At 47.2% G+C, this 17,925-nt stretch overlaps 1 protein-coding gene and 1 long non-coding RNA gene across 18 annotated transcripts in view; one reads left to right on the top strand and one right to left on the bottom strand.

Moving 5' to 3' along the window:
• The window catches only part of LOC105744676 (uncharacterized), a 146,799-nt gene that overhangs the window by 51,353 nt on the left and 77,521 nt on the right, over positions 1–17,925 (bottom strand). The window contains exons 1-3 of one of the 2 annotated variants that reach the window (XR_009182495.1): positions 11,331–11,692; positions 10,373–10,498; positions 9,046–9,159 (exon numbers count right to left, since the gene is read on the bottom strand). The exons of the other annotated variant lie outside the window; for it this stretch is intronic. This is a non-coding gene — a long non-coding RNA (uncharacterized lncRNA). Of the gene's footprint in view, positions 1–9,045; positions 9,160–10,372; positions 10,499–11,330; positions 11,693–17,925 lie in introns of those variants that run through there. 2 annotated transcript variants of the gene reach the window in all.
• LOC111760255 (pleckstrin homology domain-containing family M member 1-like) overlaps positions 11,835–17,925 on the top strand; it is a 70,024-nt gene continuing 63,933 nt past the window's right edge. For 14 of the 16 annotated variants that reach the window (XR_011646909.1, XR_011646908.1, XR_009182487.1 and 11 more), the window contains exon 1: positions 11,835–11,967. The gene's annotated coding sequence lies outside the window, so the exon portion shown is untranslated. Of the gene's footprint in view, positions 11,968–14,175; positions 14,594–16,587; positions 16,612–17,925 lie in introns of those variants that run through there. The other 2 variants (XM_058284383.1, XM_058284384.2) reach the window with 2 other exon arrangements.

Here is a 17,925-nt window from a genome sequence, read left to right as displayed (position 1 = left end):
AGTCCTTGGGAAACTAAAACTTTATCAGTCTCTAGGAGTATACACTATTAAGTCAAAAAACAATTTATTCTGGTGCTCTCTCCTCATTGCAGGAGTAGCCCTGGTCCCCCAGCTACCAGTCGCTGACTGTTTGTTGTGGATGGGCCAGAGGAGCATCCACCTTCTGGCCCCTCTCCTAAAGTCTTGAGGTTGCCAGAATATTTGGGTCATTGAGTCTACCTCCACTGTGAGGCCAAGTCCTGACTTCTTCCCAAGCTTCAAACTCAGGGGGGAAATGGGTGTCCTGTGTTGGTGTAGGAGGTCCTCCATCCTTACAAGCTATTGGAAAACTCACACTGCCTTTTTTCTTTTTCTTATTAAACTCTCCCAACCCTTGGGTATAGCTAGCAAGGAGTTGTTGGAGGGATAAGGAATAAGGGTAAAGGAAAAATGTGAACAGTAATGGCCCAAGATTGCTCTCCTCCGGCCTGAAGGGTGTTATTTTGGGAAAACATTTTGGAGAGGACCTAGCCTCCCCTCTGCCCCCACGCCCCCTTCCCTCCTTATCACCCCCTCCCCCCCATCAAGTGTGTGCTACTCAATGCCCTCTAGCACCAAGCCCCGACCTACCCGCTTCCTTCCGCGCCCACCGCATGATTTCAAGTGATGATGCAAGTAAAACCTGCATTAGGCGCAAGAGCTCCTGCATCCCTTCTGCCCCTCCAGGTGGGGTGAGATAAGAGTGCAAGGAGGGCTTGGCTTTTTCCTTAAAGTGAAAAGTCATTAGTAGATCACATTTAGGAATGTTAAGCACAGTGACTAAAAGAGATTCCAAATAAGCAAGATTTGATAATCGACCTATTGAACTTACAGTAACCTGAGGTGAGGAATGATGCCAACCAAGGAACGACAGCCCAGAGTCCCCCAGAAGAGCGGAGCAGCTGGGAGAGAGCCCAGCATTTTTTTTTTTCTGCGGGTTGGGGTTCCAAGCAAAACGAGCTCCCCTTTAGTGCCTCATCTGCTTTACACGTTTGCTGATGCTGGGCCACATCTGAAGCTGCTCTCTTGATGCCGGCCCAAGTCACCCAAAGTTCGCTACTGAGGATGAAAAACAAGTGTTTTTCTCTGTAGTGACTTTGGTGACCCAACAAATATTACTGTGTTTAAAGCACTAGACTAAATAATAATAAGAAGAAACAGCAGCAGCTACTTCCGCCATTTACTATTTGTTTACTTGATGGATTCAACATTTTGCAGTCTTATCTCACTGAGCCGGAAATTCCATGGAGGCATATTTTGCCATCCTCATTTGACAGATAAGAAAAAAGAGGCCCAAAGAATAGAAGTAATTTGCCCAAGGTCATACATCCCAAACTGATGAGTTAAGGTTTTACCTCCTAGCTATTAGACTTCAAAGCCTCTTAACCATTACACTGCCTTGATGTAGGGTATAGGGAAGTAGAGAAGGAAAAGCCATGGTTGCCATCAGAGTCAATCACAACGACGGTGGTGGTGATGGCGGCTACTATTTACTGATCAACCACTGTGGACCAGGTACAGTACTAAGCACTTTAACACTGTTAGGTCCCCAGGAACAGAAAAACCCCCATGGTACCCAAACCCTATATTTAAACAAGAAGTTGGACATAAAGACAGGGAGCTGATGAGAAACCAAGAATAGAAATCCTTGTGCTGGTTCCCAAAAGTCTAGACGGGGAATCCAGGTAGCTCCAGGATATTTTTGAGTGGATTTACTTTATGTCAAATTTTATGCATAAAATGAGACTTACATAATATTTTTAATATGTAACACCACCTCAAATGTGTATATTTCTTATTAGTCTCAAATGCTTACCTATCATAATCCTTTTATTTTTATTTTTCTTATTTCTGTCCCACCCCCACTGTGTGCTCTCTGTGTCCATTCGCTGTGAGTTCTTCTGTGTGTATTGTATTCTCATTATGCAACTCTGGGAACCCATCCTGGAATCTTCCGGAGTGGGAGAGAGGTGATCATTCTCTTGCTCCACCTCAACTCCCTAGTTCGCTGTCTCATATTGTCTTTGCGTCTCTTCTCTTCATTGTTGCGTCATCTTGCTGCATCAGCTCTCTGTGTGGGCGGCACCACTCCTGGGCAGTCTGCATTCCTGCGTGGGGCTGCACTCCTTGCACTGGGGCCACTCCTTGCACGGGGGGCACCCCTGTGCAGGGCAACGCTCCTTGCTCATAGCAGCACTCCATGTGGGCCAGCTCATCACACGGGTCAGAAGGCCCTGGGTATCGAACCCTGAACCTCCTATATGGTAGGCGGACGCTCTGTCCTTTGAGCCATATCAGCTTCCCCTATCCTAATTCTTAACTAAAATTCCCAAGAGTGAGATTCTCTTTTACTCAGTTTGTCCAAGATTGGGCAGAGGTTTTTCCTGAGCCCAGAATTTGTCTGACCAGCTTGTGAAAGAGCTGCCTCTCCTTGGATCAGGGACACAAGAAGTGGTTCAGCTCTCTTGGTTGTCTAGAAAGAAGTAGGTCTAAGGGATGACTTGAAGGAAGAGAACTGGAAGAAAAACAGATATTTCATAGGCATACAAAGGAAAAAACATTCTAGACAAGAGTCAAAAGGCAGGGAGACATGAGACCTTGAGGTGTTCTTGAACTGTGTACAGGCTGGTGTGGCCTGGAGCAGGAAGCACAAGGAGCGAGAGGCAGTATGGGAAGCTGCACACCTGAGCAGGGAACCAGATCCCTAAGGAACCTTGACCCAGCAAGTGATGAACTACTTACTGACGTTTCAAGCAGAAGAGAGGCATGACCAAGCTTGAGTTTTAGAGGCCTAGAAGTAGAGACACCAGGAGATCAATTTGGGAGTCCAGACTAAGTAGCAAGTGAGAGCAAATGGATGTAGAAAATCTTTTTACAACGGAAAAAAATGTGTTCAGTGGATATATGTGAACAAGAACTGGAAGAACAAGAGCTTGTTTTCAGAGAAGATTGGATTTCAGATTTTTATGATAGATTCCAGGTGATGACAAGGTCCGAGTATAACCTGGGAACAGGAGTCAGTGAAGTGCTGGTCATCTAGGAGGAGAGACAAATCCAGGTGACCTTAGAGACATGTTTCCTTTCCTCTTTTAGTAGCTTAGCAGAGAGGTACCTCAGCAGGTGCCAGCCAGCTCGGTGGAAGAATAAGCAGATGCCAGCCACTGAGCTCCTGAGTCCGCCTTTCCAACGAGGCCATTGAATCACGGGGCTTCCATATCTAGCAGCAGAGATGTTCTCTGCCTCACAACCCCTACAAACATGTAATGCCCTGGGGTAGATCTCTATCTACTCTCTACAGGAACTCTAGCCATGGTGTACATGGTCCAGCTAGGCCTGGCTTAAACCCCCACTCTGTAGGAAAATGAGTGTTTGGAGAATAGAGTGCTCCATTATTACTCTGCTTGTAAGTTGTTCCTCCCTTCTAAAAAAAAAAAGCAAAAACCACCTTTATATTTGTACCATTTGGTGCTAGTGATGCATGTGGTTCTGTGTGCCCTTTACATGACAGGAGGTAAAGGAAATTTATGCCCAGGAAAATCTATGCAGCATGGTAAGGTGTTGGCATGGAAAGTACTGAAGTAGAGGGGAAGATTTAGAGTCCAGGGCCAAAGTCCCCGTGTCACAAGGGCATCATTAAAAAACATACTGGATCAGAAGGTCTCAAGCTGTCTGACTCAACTGCTATATCAGACAATGTGTTGGTTATCCAGTGGTGCGTAACAGATTACCCCCCAGAAGAAACACTTACTCCTCACAATTTCCGTGGGCAGTTCGGGCTGTAAGGCTCTCATGAGGTTGCATTCAAGATCTCAGCCGGAGGAGGGGGGGTGGTGGGAAAATGACATCTGGGACTCTGGCCATCTGAAGGCTAGCTTCCAGGGTGGTCATCACTCACATGCTGGCAAACTGGTGCCCGTTGTGGGAAGGAGGCCTCAGTTCCTCCCCACATCAGCTTTTTTACAGGCTACTTGAATCTCCACATGCCTGATGGCTGACTTCCTCCAGCCTGAGCGAATGGGAGAGAGCACCAGGCAGCAGTTCTCCTTTATGGCCTGGCCTCAGATGTCATATGGCACCACTTCTGCCATGTAAAGGAAGCCAAAAGTAAGTGCATAAATCCAGCCTACACGAAGGAGGAGGCTTAGGCTCCAACTTTTGAGGAAGGGAGACTTAAAGAATTTGTGGACACATTTTATTTCCTATTTTTTACTTTTTAGGAGGTACCAGGGATTGAACCCAGGATCTCATACAATGGGAAGCAGGTGCTCAATCACTTGAGCTACATCTGCTCCCCCATGGACACATTTTAGAACTGCCACAGACAGGAAAATAGAAACTACTTCAGATATTTCAAGCAAAAGAGGATTTTATATGGCAATTAGGTGCTTATCATTGGAGGGGTTAGAAGTGGTGAAAGCTGGCAGTGGGGAGGGATGGTTACTTTACCACAGTTGCTATCCAGGTCACAGAAGTCATGAAGCATCAGGAAACCACTGCTGTGGTCAATGAAGCCCCATGGTCCCAAGGTTGCTGTTTTCTGCAGGATGTGGAGTCCAGCTGCCCCCAGAGCCTGCATGTCTACTGCCACCACAGAGGAATGGATGACTTCTACCTCCCTTCCACTTTCTAAATCTCACACAAGTACATTTTATTGGCAGAACCCTGCAGGCAAGGAAGTCTGAAATGATTCCCAGACATCCAGCACCTATAGAAAAGGGGTTGGAACTGGTGTCAAAAGCCAACCAACATTGTCCAGCATATTCCACACACAGGCATGGTGATGAAGCCTCCTGTACTTGGAGGTGTCCTGGGGCCCGACCTCTGTTTTCGGTAGGCTTATGGGCGGCCCAGCCTTTACAAATGAGGGAGGCCTACATGGAGTAATCTGGTGATGGCCTGGCTAAGCCAGAGGCCTAGAAAGTCATTCTAGCTGGATAGCAGATGAGGTACGGGATGCTGATGATGTGCGCTCATCCCCGGAGGTGCTGGAGAAGCACCTGGAGTTGACCCTTAGCTTTGTCTCTGGGTTGTTCACACTGGAGGAGGCTAATCAGGCAGCAAGCAATGCAACATCAGTGAAAAAGTAGCCTCCATTCCAAAGGACTGCCAGAGAAAATGTGACTGGGAAAACACAATTTCTCCAAATATGGTCTATGGACCTCTACATCAAACCTCACTAGGAGGGAGTGAATACGGCTCAAGCAGTTGAGCGCTCGCCTCCCATAGGGGAGGTCCTGGGTTCAGTTCCCAGTGCCTCCTGAAAAAAACAAAAACAGAAAGGACCAACAAACAAAACAAATGAGAAAACCAACTCAAGAAAGCCGATATGGCTCAGTGATCGAGCACTAGCTTCCCACATACAAGGTCATGGGTTTAATCCCTGGGTCCCAGGACTTAAAAAAAAAAAATCCCTGGAATTTATATTTACAGATTCCTAAAAACCTCCCCTCTAAACCCACATGCCCACCTCACCTGAATCTCCAGACAGAGGCCCATTCAAACAGCCTTTTATGCTCACTAAATTTGGAGAACTACTGAAGTAAGGTGAGGAGGGCAGGGAGCGGGGGAAGCAGAGGTCCTTCTTCAGGGCTGGAGGTCAGCAGAGAGGTGACTGCAGGAGAGGGAGGGCCGTGCAGGGTGAGGACGACAGAACTGGGGTCCAGTGATGTCCCAGCACAGGGAACGCTGGAGTGCTGTCCCCTCCCCACCCCCACGGCGGACAGGACCTTCACTCCTCCATCAGTCCTGGCTGCAGAGGTCCTGGAAGGGGTGAGGTGCTGGGGCTGAGACCTGGAGGGTCGGGTGGGGCACACATTCAAAAAGAGGAAAAAATCCTAAGGCCAGAAGCGGGAAGAGTGAAGTTGAGGGTTTATGTGTTAGAGGGTCACGTTGGAAAGAGAGTCTGGCACACACTGTGGAGTATTCTGGTTTGCGGAACTGAAGGAGATTAAGATTTAAACCTGTGATCGATATAAAGGCTTCACATGGATGAGGACAGGATGGTGGAGCAGCGGGAAAGAAGGAGTCTAGGTCTTTAACACATGAACCACCAAACTAGCTGTGAACTTCCTAACTGGAATGTTACGTGAACTATGGATAGATTTCTCTCTTATTTAAGCCACACTTCTTTTGGGTCTCTATTGCAGCAACTAAACCTATAACCTAATATAATAAAAGAACAGTATATGTATTGGTTAGTTATTACCGCAATAATACTGTGTAACAATCCGTTCCCAAATGTAGTGGCCAGTTAAAATAGGTCTCCAGGTTGGCTGGTGTGCCTCTGCTTTAATGCTGTGCTGGCTGGGTTGGCTCTGAGTCTTGGAGTAGTTCCACAGTCCATCTGGGGCAGCTCTGTTCCATATGTATTCATTCTGGGGCCCAAATGAAGAGACAGCAGCTCCCCAGGAGCAGTTCTACTCATGGTGAAGGCAGAAGCATAAAAGGCCTAACAGAAACGTATACAGCCTCTTAAAGCTTAGGCTCAAAACTGGCACACTTTTGTTTCTGCCCCATTCTATGAGCCAAAGCAAGTCACATGGCCAAGGTCAGAGCCAGGAGATTGGAAAGTATGCTCTACCACAATGTGACGTGGCAAGAGTGTAGATACAGAGAAGAGTGAAGAATTGGGACCAAAATTTTATCCATGCCAGTATGTGATTGTGCCCAGGGCCCAGTTCCACCCTTCTAGTGGTTACCTATAAACAAAGCACAGCAAGAAGGTAATGTCTGTCAATTTGAAGACTCAACCACAGTTCTCTGTTAGGCTGTCAAGAATCACATCTCCTTCCTCTCCACACAGCCCGACTCCCCAGAATGCCTAGTACCAGGTCCAAGAAATATTACTGAGTGAATTGTGGCCATTCCTACATTCTCCCCATATGCTTCCTTATAAAATATAGACTGACCTCCCAAGGGTGCTACATCTTCATCCCTTAAGAAGCAAAGGACTATGCCATTTGGAGCTGGGACCTGTACACAGATCTGTCTGACACCAAAGAGACCCCAGAAGGAAGGGCTTATACAGAGTGAAACACCAAAACGCTTTGGTGACATTTTTTTCTCTAGAGGCCATTTAGAACTGGAAAGAGTCCCATCACCTGAAATGGCCCTAACAGGGAGGTACAGACCTAGTTATGGATCCACTGAACTCAAGGGAAATTTTAACAACAGTGCGATTCATCATCAGGCCCCCACTGCTCCACAAAGCCCCCTTGGCCTCTCTCATCAGGGCAAAAGCAAAGTCAGCCCCAGATGTTCTACCTAAATATCTGCCTTTCCTTGGAGACATAGCCCTTTAAAGAACCACATACAGAGAGTCATGATTAACTCTAAAGAATGTCAGCACTGAATTCCAGGCACAGGGGCATGTGGGTGGAGAGTATATTTTAGGGCAGTGACTCATGATAAATAGTTTCCCCCATTCCCCAAAAGTGACTACTCAAAGTCAAGCTGATAAAAATAGAGGGGGGGGGGGACTAGAGTTAGTGCAAAGCATCTTGGTTATGATGTGGTTGATTGGCAAGGTTGTTGTTAAAAGTGATGGCTCTGGGTTCTCCAGGTTGGTTAAGAGACTGCCTTACTGGATTGCAAGGGGATATTTTGTAGCAGTTTTTGAGGTACTGGGACCAGGGACTGAACCCAGGGTCTTGTATGTGGGAGGCTGACACGAAACCACAGAGCCACACGGGCTCCCTCATTTGCTTCCTTTTTTTTTTGTCTGTTGTTTGTTTGTTTTCTGTAGGAGGCATGGGGAACCAAACCCTGGACCTCCCATGTGGGAGGCAGGTGCTCAACTGCTTTAGCCATGTCTGCTCCCAGCAGGTTTTTTTTTTAAAGGAGACAAAATAGAACAATTTATCTCCAAGATATATAAATATTGTTACTTGAACAAAGCGAGATGCAGTATGGCATGTGCTATGTGTTATACCAATAGAATTGCACAGTCCAATACAGTAGTCTCAAATTACATGTGGTTATTTAAATTAATACAAATTAATAAAAAATTTAAAGCAAGCTCCTAAATTGCACCAGCCACATTTCAAGTGCTCAATATATGTGGCTAATGGCTACCATATTGGACAGTGCAGACATAGACTATTTCCATCAATACAGAAAGTCCTATTGGACAACTCTGGTACAGAATACCTCTGGAAGGACACACAAGAAACTGGTAATGGTAAAGGCCTCAGGGAAAAGAATTGGGGGGATGCAACACCATAAACACTTTTATACCTTTTGAATTTTATCTCATGTGTTTGTATAAAGTATTCAAAAAACTAAATTTTAAAAACTGAATCAGAAATTAGGAATCCTCATATAGGGTTATTGTATGCTAGGGCAATGTTCCCAGGATATCTCTTTATAACTTGCCTAAAACAAAGCAAATTAATAGATATTATGATTTCACATTTTATTTTTTCCCCCACAGCTTAAGCTTTTGAGCTTCTACTGCCATTTCTGTGCTATTATTAGTTCATGGGCAACAAAGTGAATTAATAAAAGAAAAACTCAACCAGCTCTCAGGCACAGGTTGACAGCTTATTTTTTCTTGAGAAATATGTGCAGGTGATTTTTATTTCATTTTGCATGGGAAAAAAAACAAAACAAAACAACCAGCAGCCATAATTCCTGCTGGTAAGATTATTCCTAGGGAAATAAGTGATCTGTAAAATGGACCACACCTTCCAAGAGCCCTACCTCCTGAGCAAGTCTGAGAATTCATGTAGTAGGTAGGGGTTGGAGAGTCTGCTTGGCTGCATCCTAAATCCAAGCCAGTTAAAGCAGGAAGACCAAAAGGGGGCAGGAGAGTACAAGTTTTTCTGTTGGAAAGGCAACTCATGGACCAGTGATTTCCAACCTGTGATGTCAGCTTCCTTGGAGGGCCAGTTACTGCAGGGAGCGCCCAAGTGCTTGTGTGCATCAGAGACTGTTTGCAGAGCAAATAATGTCCTGTCACTAATAGCTACTGCGTATTGAGTGCATGTTATTTCATTTAAATATTACATAAATAAATTAATAAATTACCTGTGAGGTAGATCTTATTTTCTCCAATTTAAACACAAGGAAACCAAGGCTGGGAGGCAGAGTGGGGCTAAGGTAACTTGTTCAAGTACACTTGTCCAGAGGAAATCCAGTTACCTGGCAAAGAGATGGAGTTTCTGGTCATTACTGGCACTATTGAGTCTAGAAAATCCAGGCTGTTTTCCACGGGGGTGCCTGCTGAGACAGGAGATGTCCTTCAATCTATTTATGGAAGATGGAAACCCTACTGTTTGCCAGGTAGGCTGCTGTGAGTACCCCTTATATTCCTTAGTAAACACCAGTTATTAGCCCCAGTGTACAAATAAGGAAACAGGCTTAAGCTAAGGTTCTTGGGGACCCAAAGCCACCCAACTAATGAGCTATAGAAGCAGAATTCTAACCTAGGTCTTTTTTGTTTGTTTGTTTTTAAATTTATACCCCCCTCCTCCCCAAGTGGTTCTTATCTGTCTGCTCATTTTTTGCTTGCCAACTCCAGGGGGCACTGGGAACCAAACCCAGGACCTCCTACACGGGAGGTGAGTGCCCAACGGCCTGAGCCTCATTCACTCCTCATGGGCTGTGGTGTCTGCTGGCTTGTGGCATCTGCTCATTTAGGTATCTGCTCATTGCTGCAGGCTCAGCATCTAGCTCCTTGTGGCAGGTGCGGCTTCTAGTTTGTCTTTAGGAGGCACTGGGACTGAACCCAGGACCTTCCACATGGTAGATGGGTACCCAACTACTTGAGCAACATCCACTTCCCACCGAGGTCTTTTTTTTTCTTTTTGGTTCTTTTCTTTTTCTTTGGATTTCTCAGGTCTTTTTGATATTGGTTGGAAAGGCAGCACAGTCTGGTAGCTGAGCAAGTGGGCTTTGGAGCCAGTTCTAACCCATACCACCTGTTCTGTGGACCTTCCCTAAAACAGTATGGAGCCCAGGGAACCCCTACATGTGTCAGTACTTTTCACAAGCCCCTTTGGATACCACTGAAGGCAGAAATTTCTAACTTGAATTATATCAAGGTCCAGAGAAGATAAGTTAGTCACAATGCTTTGTGGTCCCTACCCCAAGCTCAGAGCCCAGGATGTATGACCTCAGGCAAGGTCCAAAAACTCTGAGCCTCAGTTCCTCATCTGTAAATTGGGGATAGTATCAATGGATGCAAGGATTACTTACTACTGGCCAGTAGTAAGAACACAAAAAACTAGCTACAGTTATTATAATTCTGGCTAAGTTTTGCCCTCCCAGTCGAGTCTGGGCTCCCTGCCTTTAATAGCTCTTTTGAGTAGTTGAGCTATAACATTTCCTGTTTGAACCCCAGATATATCCCTACCTGGTATCTGAGGGAAATCATCAAACCAGTATGAATGCAAGCCTCTCTACACTGTAATAGCTGGTATTCTCCTGGGTTCTGGTGTAAGACGCTGGGTTTTCCATCTATTTCTTCCCAAGCTCTCTTCTGAAAATGGATTAAAAAATTTTTTCTAATTATATACATGGTTTAAAATTTTTTTTACCTTTATTTTGTACATTTAATAATTGAAAAGAAAAAAGAAAAACACAGTTGAATAAAAACATATACTTATGTTGTCTTACAAAAACATATACTTCTCCATTAAATGTATTGGATACATATACATTTTTTTAAAATCATGAAACATGTTACACAACATATTTGATTCAAAGTAACGCAATCATACAGTATTTGCCCTTTTGTGTAAAAGGTAAGAGTACTAAATGAAATGAAAGGAACGGTAATGAAACCTGGGGGTCCACAGCAGTTCCTTGCCCCTCCTTTCCCCCACTTCTGGGCCACACAGGTCTGTCACACAGCTATCCTCCTGAGATTTCCCCTCACTTCTTCCTGGGTTGGGGCCTTTATTTCCTGACTCCCTTCTCTTCTTTCTTGCTTTATGCTCTCTTTGCTAGAACATATCCTTAATTAAGACTCTCTTTGCAACATTTAAGAAAAACATGGTTCGTGGTCCTCATAATCAACCCCCGGGGGGAGGCTGATGAAGCACAAGAAGCGGGGGCTGAGGTCAGCAGAGCGCGCTTCCAGGAACTGAGCTGTTCCCCAGCCACCTCCTGTATGTCCTCGGGACCTTCCTGTGGCTGTACCTCCCCGGGCCCGACCCACCCAATACTTCGGCCCAGCTAGACGTGTAAGTTGCCCACAAGCACGGGGCCTGCTGATGCCCCTTGCCCTGAATGAGAAATGTCATATTTTACCAAGATAAGCAAAAGAACGACTACTCGGCTAGACGAGAGTAAGTGGACCTTGGGCTTACATGGCGCGCGTGGATTTGGGGCCGATTACAGTTGAGCGCTCTGGCGGACCTCACGGAGTGCCCCTGGTACTGGTGTGGTCAAACATGTTTGTTTTCCTGCAATCTACGAGGCTCGCGGTCCCAATTGGGCCTGGGCTCTGCCTGCGGGGCTGCACTGATGCCCTCGGGGAAGGCAAAAGTAGAGCAGGCATTCTTGCTCTCGTTGTAGAAGGGGGCAAACTTCGGCTCGGGGAGGCGAAGACACGCTCCATAGTTCAGCAGATGGTGCTGGGGCCGAGCGAGGTAGAGAACCTAGAAGCCAGGATCTAGTCCCAGGCAGACCGGTGTGAACACGATGCGCCTCACAGAGCAGCCAGCCCCTCTCGGCGCCAGGCTCTGCGGTTGGATTCCCAGTACCCGAGACCAACGGTCGGCTCGAGGGGCCGGCCCGCGGCTGGCCCCGCCCCGCGGCTCCTCCGGACCTCGCGATTGGCTCCGCGTGCCGAGGGCGGGCCCGGAGCGCAAAGCCAGCGTGATGGCGTCAGGCGCCGCAGGGCTGCGTCCTGTTGTCAGTGGCCGAGAGGCCGCAGCTTCCGGCCAGAGGCTGAGGGGCTGCCGCCGCCGCGAGTGGCCCCTGCCCCCCTGCCCGCCCCCCTTGGTGAGTCAGGGGTCAGGGGGGAGGAGGGCAGCGGAGGGGCGGCGGGGCCGAGATGCAGACGGGCGGTGCGCATCCTGCCCTCTCTGTGATCCCACACCCTTGGCTGCCTTGAGACTGGCCTCAGAACGCGCACCCCTTCCCAGTCCCAACTTCACCCAGTCCCTCCTTCGGCCCACTCCCCCGCAGTCCGCCCCCAGCCTTCCACCTGCAGGACCACCGCTGGGTCGTCTCTTCCATCTTCTCCCCTGACCTCACCCCAGCCCTTACCTCAGGTAGTAGCTAACTGCCTGGCTCTGAGCAAGCGCCTAGATTTGGAAGCCTTTTTATCCCAGTCTCTCACCTCCCCCGAGTTCTGCTCATCCCAAACACCCCACCTCGGGCCCACTCTCATTTAAGACCTTCCACCAAAGTAGGTGCCTTGTTGAGCTCATCCGTTTCTTCTTGGTAGCTCTGATCCCAAACTTATCCTGGGTCATATATATATCTTCTCACAAACTCAGCCCCTGACTTCCTAGCCCACCATGTATTTCCTGCATCTTGAAACTCCAGTCATCTTTCCAGTTCCTATCATCCTGTGGACACCCTGTCCCTAAGTCTAGGCTTAACTGCCCCCACCGCTTACTTCCCAGTTCCTACCAACCTTCACCCATTCTTCTCAAATGTAAGGTTTCTGTGTTCTTTTACCTCTGCTGTCACACCCCAACTTTTCGTACTCATTCTTCTCTTGACCCAGCCCTTGCTTAACTTGAGTCTTTAGTGCAGAGCCCCCTGCCCACCCCACCGGTTGCTCCTCAGCATCTGAATCCAGGTGCTTGCTCAGAGCCAGGAAGCTGGCTACTGAACGACCTGATTGGGGGTGTGCAGAGCCTTAGTTGGTAAATAAGTGTTGAGAAATAGAGTTCCTTCCCTCCCTTTCTCGGGGGTTGGGGTTTTCCTTTGGTGTCTGATCCCCTGTACCTGTACCCAGGAATTGTGTTCTGGCATTCATATTAAATTACTTGTCATGTCTGCTGAAACGGAGGCATCATGCACATACTTGGGAGATGACAGGTGGTCATTCACACAACTCACTTGGCCTGGGGCAGTGGAAGCCATCACGTCATTTTGGCTGGTGTTTTGGCCCTGGAGAACCTCGGGGAGTTCCACTGTGTGGGGTTGGTCATGATGACAGAACCATATCCATGTGCATTGTCCTGGCACTTGCAAAGGACCCTCTTCCAGTGCTCCTCCCTACCAGGGCTGTTTGCTGCTCAGTCCCAACACTGAACAAAGGGTACAGGATGGGTGCCAGAGATGATGTTTCATGTTGTGAAAGGTATTGGTGCATTGGTGAGTGGGTCCTGGGGATCCTGAGGCCTCAGTGGGTACAGAGGCCATTGAATCACTTCCTCCTTTTGCAGGTGCTGTCTCATTGAATTTTGGCTGTTTTGGGTTACCTCTGAATGCAGGGAGTTGAATTATCTCAGTAGCTGAGGCAAAGAGACTTTCTTGAGTCACCCAGGCCCCAGCCCAGAATTTACAGTCAGTCTCCTAGGTCTTTTTGGTGCACATTCCCTCTGAGTTCTGGTCATCTCACTTGAGAAGGGTTGGCTGTCCTTATACAGCAACTTAAAGGGCCCCACAGGGGACACCTTGCCTTTGCTTGCCATTTCATCGTTATTTTCTAATTCCTTTAAGCACTGAATGCTGTTTCCCTTCACTAGCCCTTCATTATAGTGAAATATACCTGAATGGTTTTCAGCCTCGTAAGTAGTTTGTGTAATGGAAAGCTCTCCATACTGACCCCACCACTTACAAGTTGTATACCTTAACTTTCCAGTCTGTGAAATGGAGACAGTAATACTTGCCTTGTGCCTTATTTTTATTTTGCTCATCATTTCATTCAAGTGGTTCTTGTGTTTGTGTGTGTTGTTGTTTCCCCCACCACCACCACAACTGTATGGCAGGCACTGTTCTAGGCACTGGAAATGTAATGGCGAATGAGACAGGCAAAGTGTCAGTTCGTGTTCATTCAGAATTTTGTCCTAGATAGACTCCTATGGGATATAGGACAGGAATATTGGGGAGATGGGTGTTATTAGATGAAAGAAAGGAGAAAGGAAAGAAAGGTACTGAGTGCTCACCAACTTCACATTTCTGCCCTTGCCTACTAGCCCTTGGTCTGACACTCACAAACTTCTAGAAGTTTCTAACCCTCCAGGTGGTATTTAATTGCTCCAAAGACTAAGTCTTCCCCACCTCTCACAGGATACTTGTCCAGAAATCCAACTTCCTTCAGGTGGAAGAAAGGTACTGTTTACTCATTCAACACTCACATGACTGGAAGATCACCTGCCTTTCTGAATCAGAAGATCACTTTGTCATTTTTTTCCCATACTGGTAACTGTCAGTCTTTTCCAGCTGAAAAACATGACTCATCAATTAGTACTGGAGCTCAATGGCTTAAACATCAGGCTGTTCTGAACAGCCGGGTACACAATTTGATTCAGCCAGTAGAGGGAAGGCTGTTGGGAATGGCTGAGGAGTCCCTAAAGACAAGAGAAGAAGTTGCTGTTTACTGATGGGTTGAATGTTTTGAAAACTCATTTGAAAGCGTTGAAGCCAACTGTCCATTTCTTCTTTTAATGTAAGTTTCATCTAAGCCATTCTGCTCTTTTTTTTCTTCCTTGGTTTCAGAGGAAGTAAAATTGAATATATATGGAAGGCAAGACAGTATAATGAAGAAAAACAACAAGGATAATTCCTTCCTAACTATGTATTGGAACAATTAAGAAATGATAGCTCTGAAACTTGGGTCCAGTGGAAAGGACCTGGGCTCAGCTGGTTGGGGCTATAGATCTGATTGGCAAGTTGGTTTTAGGGTTTACTTGCTTGCAGATAAAAATGAAACTTTTGAGTATCCTTAAAACTCTCTTAAGTAATTAGTTTGCCTGAAACTCTTTGAGCCAAAGACCTGAAACTGTTTGACGTGGTGGAATGGCACAGAACTTGGGAATGAGGAAACCAGAGAAGTCTGTCCCTTATCTGAGGCCTGCTTCTAATGAGCCTTAGTTTTCTCAGCTAATCATCTTACAGTTGTAAGAATTAAATGAGATCAAAGTATGAGATTAGAAAAGCTTGTGTATATCTGAATGGTACAGAGCTTTCCAGGGTGAATCAATACTTAGGGGTAGAGGTAGACTTAGCCTCTGTATCACATGATTTGGAGTTTTTCTAAAGGGCAGAAGTCACCTTTCCCCTGGTAGACTTTTTGAGAGTTATTTGGTAGTGTTGCCTAATTTCTCCCCTTAACTCACTTCAGCATAGGTCTCTTTGAAGCCACACCCCTCTTTGGTTTGGTTCTTGTCAACAAAGAGAGGATTTTTTAAAAAAAGATTTATTTATTTATTTATTTCTCTCTCCCCCCCCCACCACGGTTGTCTGTTCTCTATGTCTATTTGCTGCGTCATCTTTCTCCACTTCTGCTGTTGTCAGCGGCACAGGAATCTGTGTTTCTTTTTGCTGCGTCATCTTGTGTCAGCTCTCCGTGTGTGTGGCGCAACTTCTGGGCAGGCTGCACTTTCTTTCACGCTGGGCCGCTCTCCTTATGGGGCACACTCCTTGAGCGCGGGGCTCCCCTACGTGGAGGACACCCCTGCGTGGCAGAGCACTCTAGCACTGTGTGTGGGCCAGCTCCACACGGGTCAAGGAGGCCCGGGTTTGAACCGCGGACCTCCCATATGGTAGACGGACGCCCTAACCACTGGGCCAAGTCTGCTGCCCAAAGACAGTTTTGAGGACAGAAATTGAACCCTGTCACATAATCTGTTTGATTTGGGTCCTGGGTGGCTTAGGTGGATGATGGCGTGCTGACCAGCAGTCAAGGCCCATAGCTGCATCTCATTCCACCAGTGATTTCTTGTGTCTAGATTGTTGGATTCCTGCCTCTGAGTTGGTTTCTGCCTCCCTAAGGCATTGTGGAACAGATATGACTAGGCAGAGTACCTTGGCTTCTTACAAACAAAAGGATGCCCTAAATTGGAACCTGAATCCCAAGGTCTTGGTCCTCTTTTGCAAATTGTCAAGTAACTGCTTTCTTCTAGATTCCTCTGAGCTGTTGTTATTATGTGGCTTTTCTGACACTTTGTTTTAGGAGTCGGTTACTTGTGTGGCCCTCCTCTGACCTCTCTTATCTTCAGTGTACTTTGGTTTAGGAGAGGATGTCTTGACCAGAGCACCTGCTTACTAACACCCCCTCTCCATTCATACCACATTATTCTCAATTAATTAGTTAATGAGGCCTTAATGGGACAGGCTGTTGTTCAGATTTTTGAGATCCATGTCTTGGGGACCTGGCCTGACTGGCTAGGGCAGGGCAGTTAAGGGAGCTTGAGGACTCCATCCGGAAGGGCAGGCCTGAGGGCGAGAGGCTTTAGGCCACTGAAATTGCTGAGGGTGTTGAGTCTCAGGGTCTTGTGACCCGAGAACCTGCACTTTGCCTATAGGGCAGTTTCCCTGACTGCACTTGGGCAGCTTAAAAGAACCTAAGCTCCAGGGTCAGACACATTGGCAGGGGTGACTCTGGAATAGGTCTGTGCCATTTGTTTAACTGATGTGCACATTCCTTTTTTTGCCCTCTAGGTCCAGGTGTGAGCTGATCCCCAGGTAGGTGGGAACAAAGAATATGGTGACTGGTGAAGCAGTCAGGCAGGGGCTGCGTCCAAGGCAAATGCTCTTCCTAGACGTCTGTCATGTCCTGCCAGAGCTGGCCTGCAGCGGCATTCCTCTGCAGATCCTGCCTCCCTCTGTCTCACTTAGGGAGGTCCTGACACAGGGTCCTGTTTACCATCTACCCATCCCATAGGCCAGGGATTGAATCAGAGCATCATCCAGTTCTAGGGCCACCCTGCTTCTGTCCCTTACAGACCTCATAGCCTCCTGCTTTCTTACAAACCTTTCCTGCCAGACCAGCCTTGATGTTCCCCTGCACCTGGACTCCCAGCTGAGGAGCTCTCCTCCCTGCCCACCTGAACCTGGCTTATACTTCGCGCTTCCAGAAAGCTTTCCCCATTCACTGAAATGATTGCACCTTTTCCCTTGAGCTGGAGTTGGCATCTCCTGGGGGTGGGGGCAGAGGCAGGCCATTTATCAGCTGTGGGATCTTGGGAAGTTCCTTGATCTCTCTCAGCTTCCATTTCCTTATCACTCCTAATGAGGTTAATGACTAAGTGAGGCAAAACATGTAAAGGAAACAATTTATTTGTCATTCTTTGGTTTTATTAACTTCTGTAGGGCCATGAATTTTTTAGATCAGGGGCTGCAAATAACCTTTTTTTGGTGTTTCCTTGATGCTCAGAGTGTGTTCACTGGAGCTTGTTTAAATGTGAGTGTTCAAGTTGCTAGGGTGGGACCAGGCCAGCTAGTACCCCCTCAGACTCAGGTGGAGGCCCTACCAACCAGCCTTCCCTGGCAAGGAAGCCAGCTGTCATGAGGCTGCTCTGGTAGAGCTGGCTTTATCTTGAACCTGGGATCTGGTTCCCCCATAGTCCTACAGTGGGCCCTGACTTTGCCTCCTTTTCAGGATAGTACTTGCACCTGCAAGAGAAAGTGAGGGCTTCAACAGTAGAGAAAAAAAGAAAAGATTTAACTGTGTAGCGCTTGTATATTTGGTATGTGGGTGGCCACTTCCACTAGGATCATAGGCTCGTTTATTGAGCGCCCTGTGTGAGGAGCTTTGCACACATTCACAGTCTCTGTCCGGCAGTCTGATACCCTGCCCCAGCACACCCACCCGGTTAGTGGCAAAGTGGAGGTTAGAACCTTTGTTGCTCCTGTTTAGATGCATCTTCCTGTGCTGTGCAAGGCAAACCCTCGTAACCTGAAGGGAAGGCAGAAATGTAAGAGCAGAGTCCTCCCCTTTGGAAGCTATTTCAGTTGCAAGAGTCATTTGACTGTAGTCACACAGGACTGGGGCAAGAG

This window comes from Dasypus novemcinctus, chromosome 21 (assembly GCF_030445035.2).
Source record: "Dasypus novemcinctus isolate mDasNov1 chromosome 21, mDasNov1.1.hap2, whole genome shotgun sequence".
NCBI classification, from domain to species: Eukaryota; Metazoa; Chordata; class Mammalia; order Cingulata; family Dasypodidae; genus Dasypus; species Dasypus novemcinctus.
The sequence above is the reverse complement of the archived record's forward strand: the minus strand, read 5'-3'. Positions and strand labels throughout refer to the sequence as shown.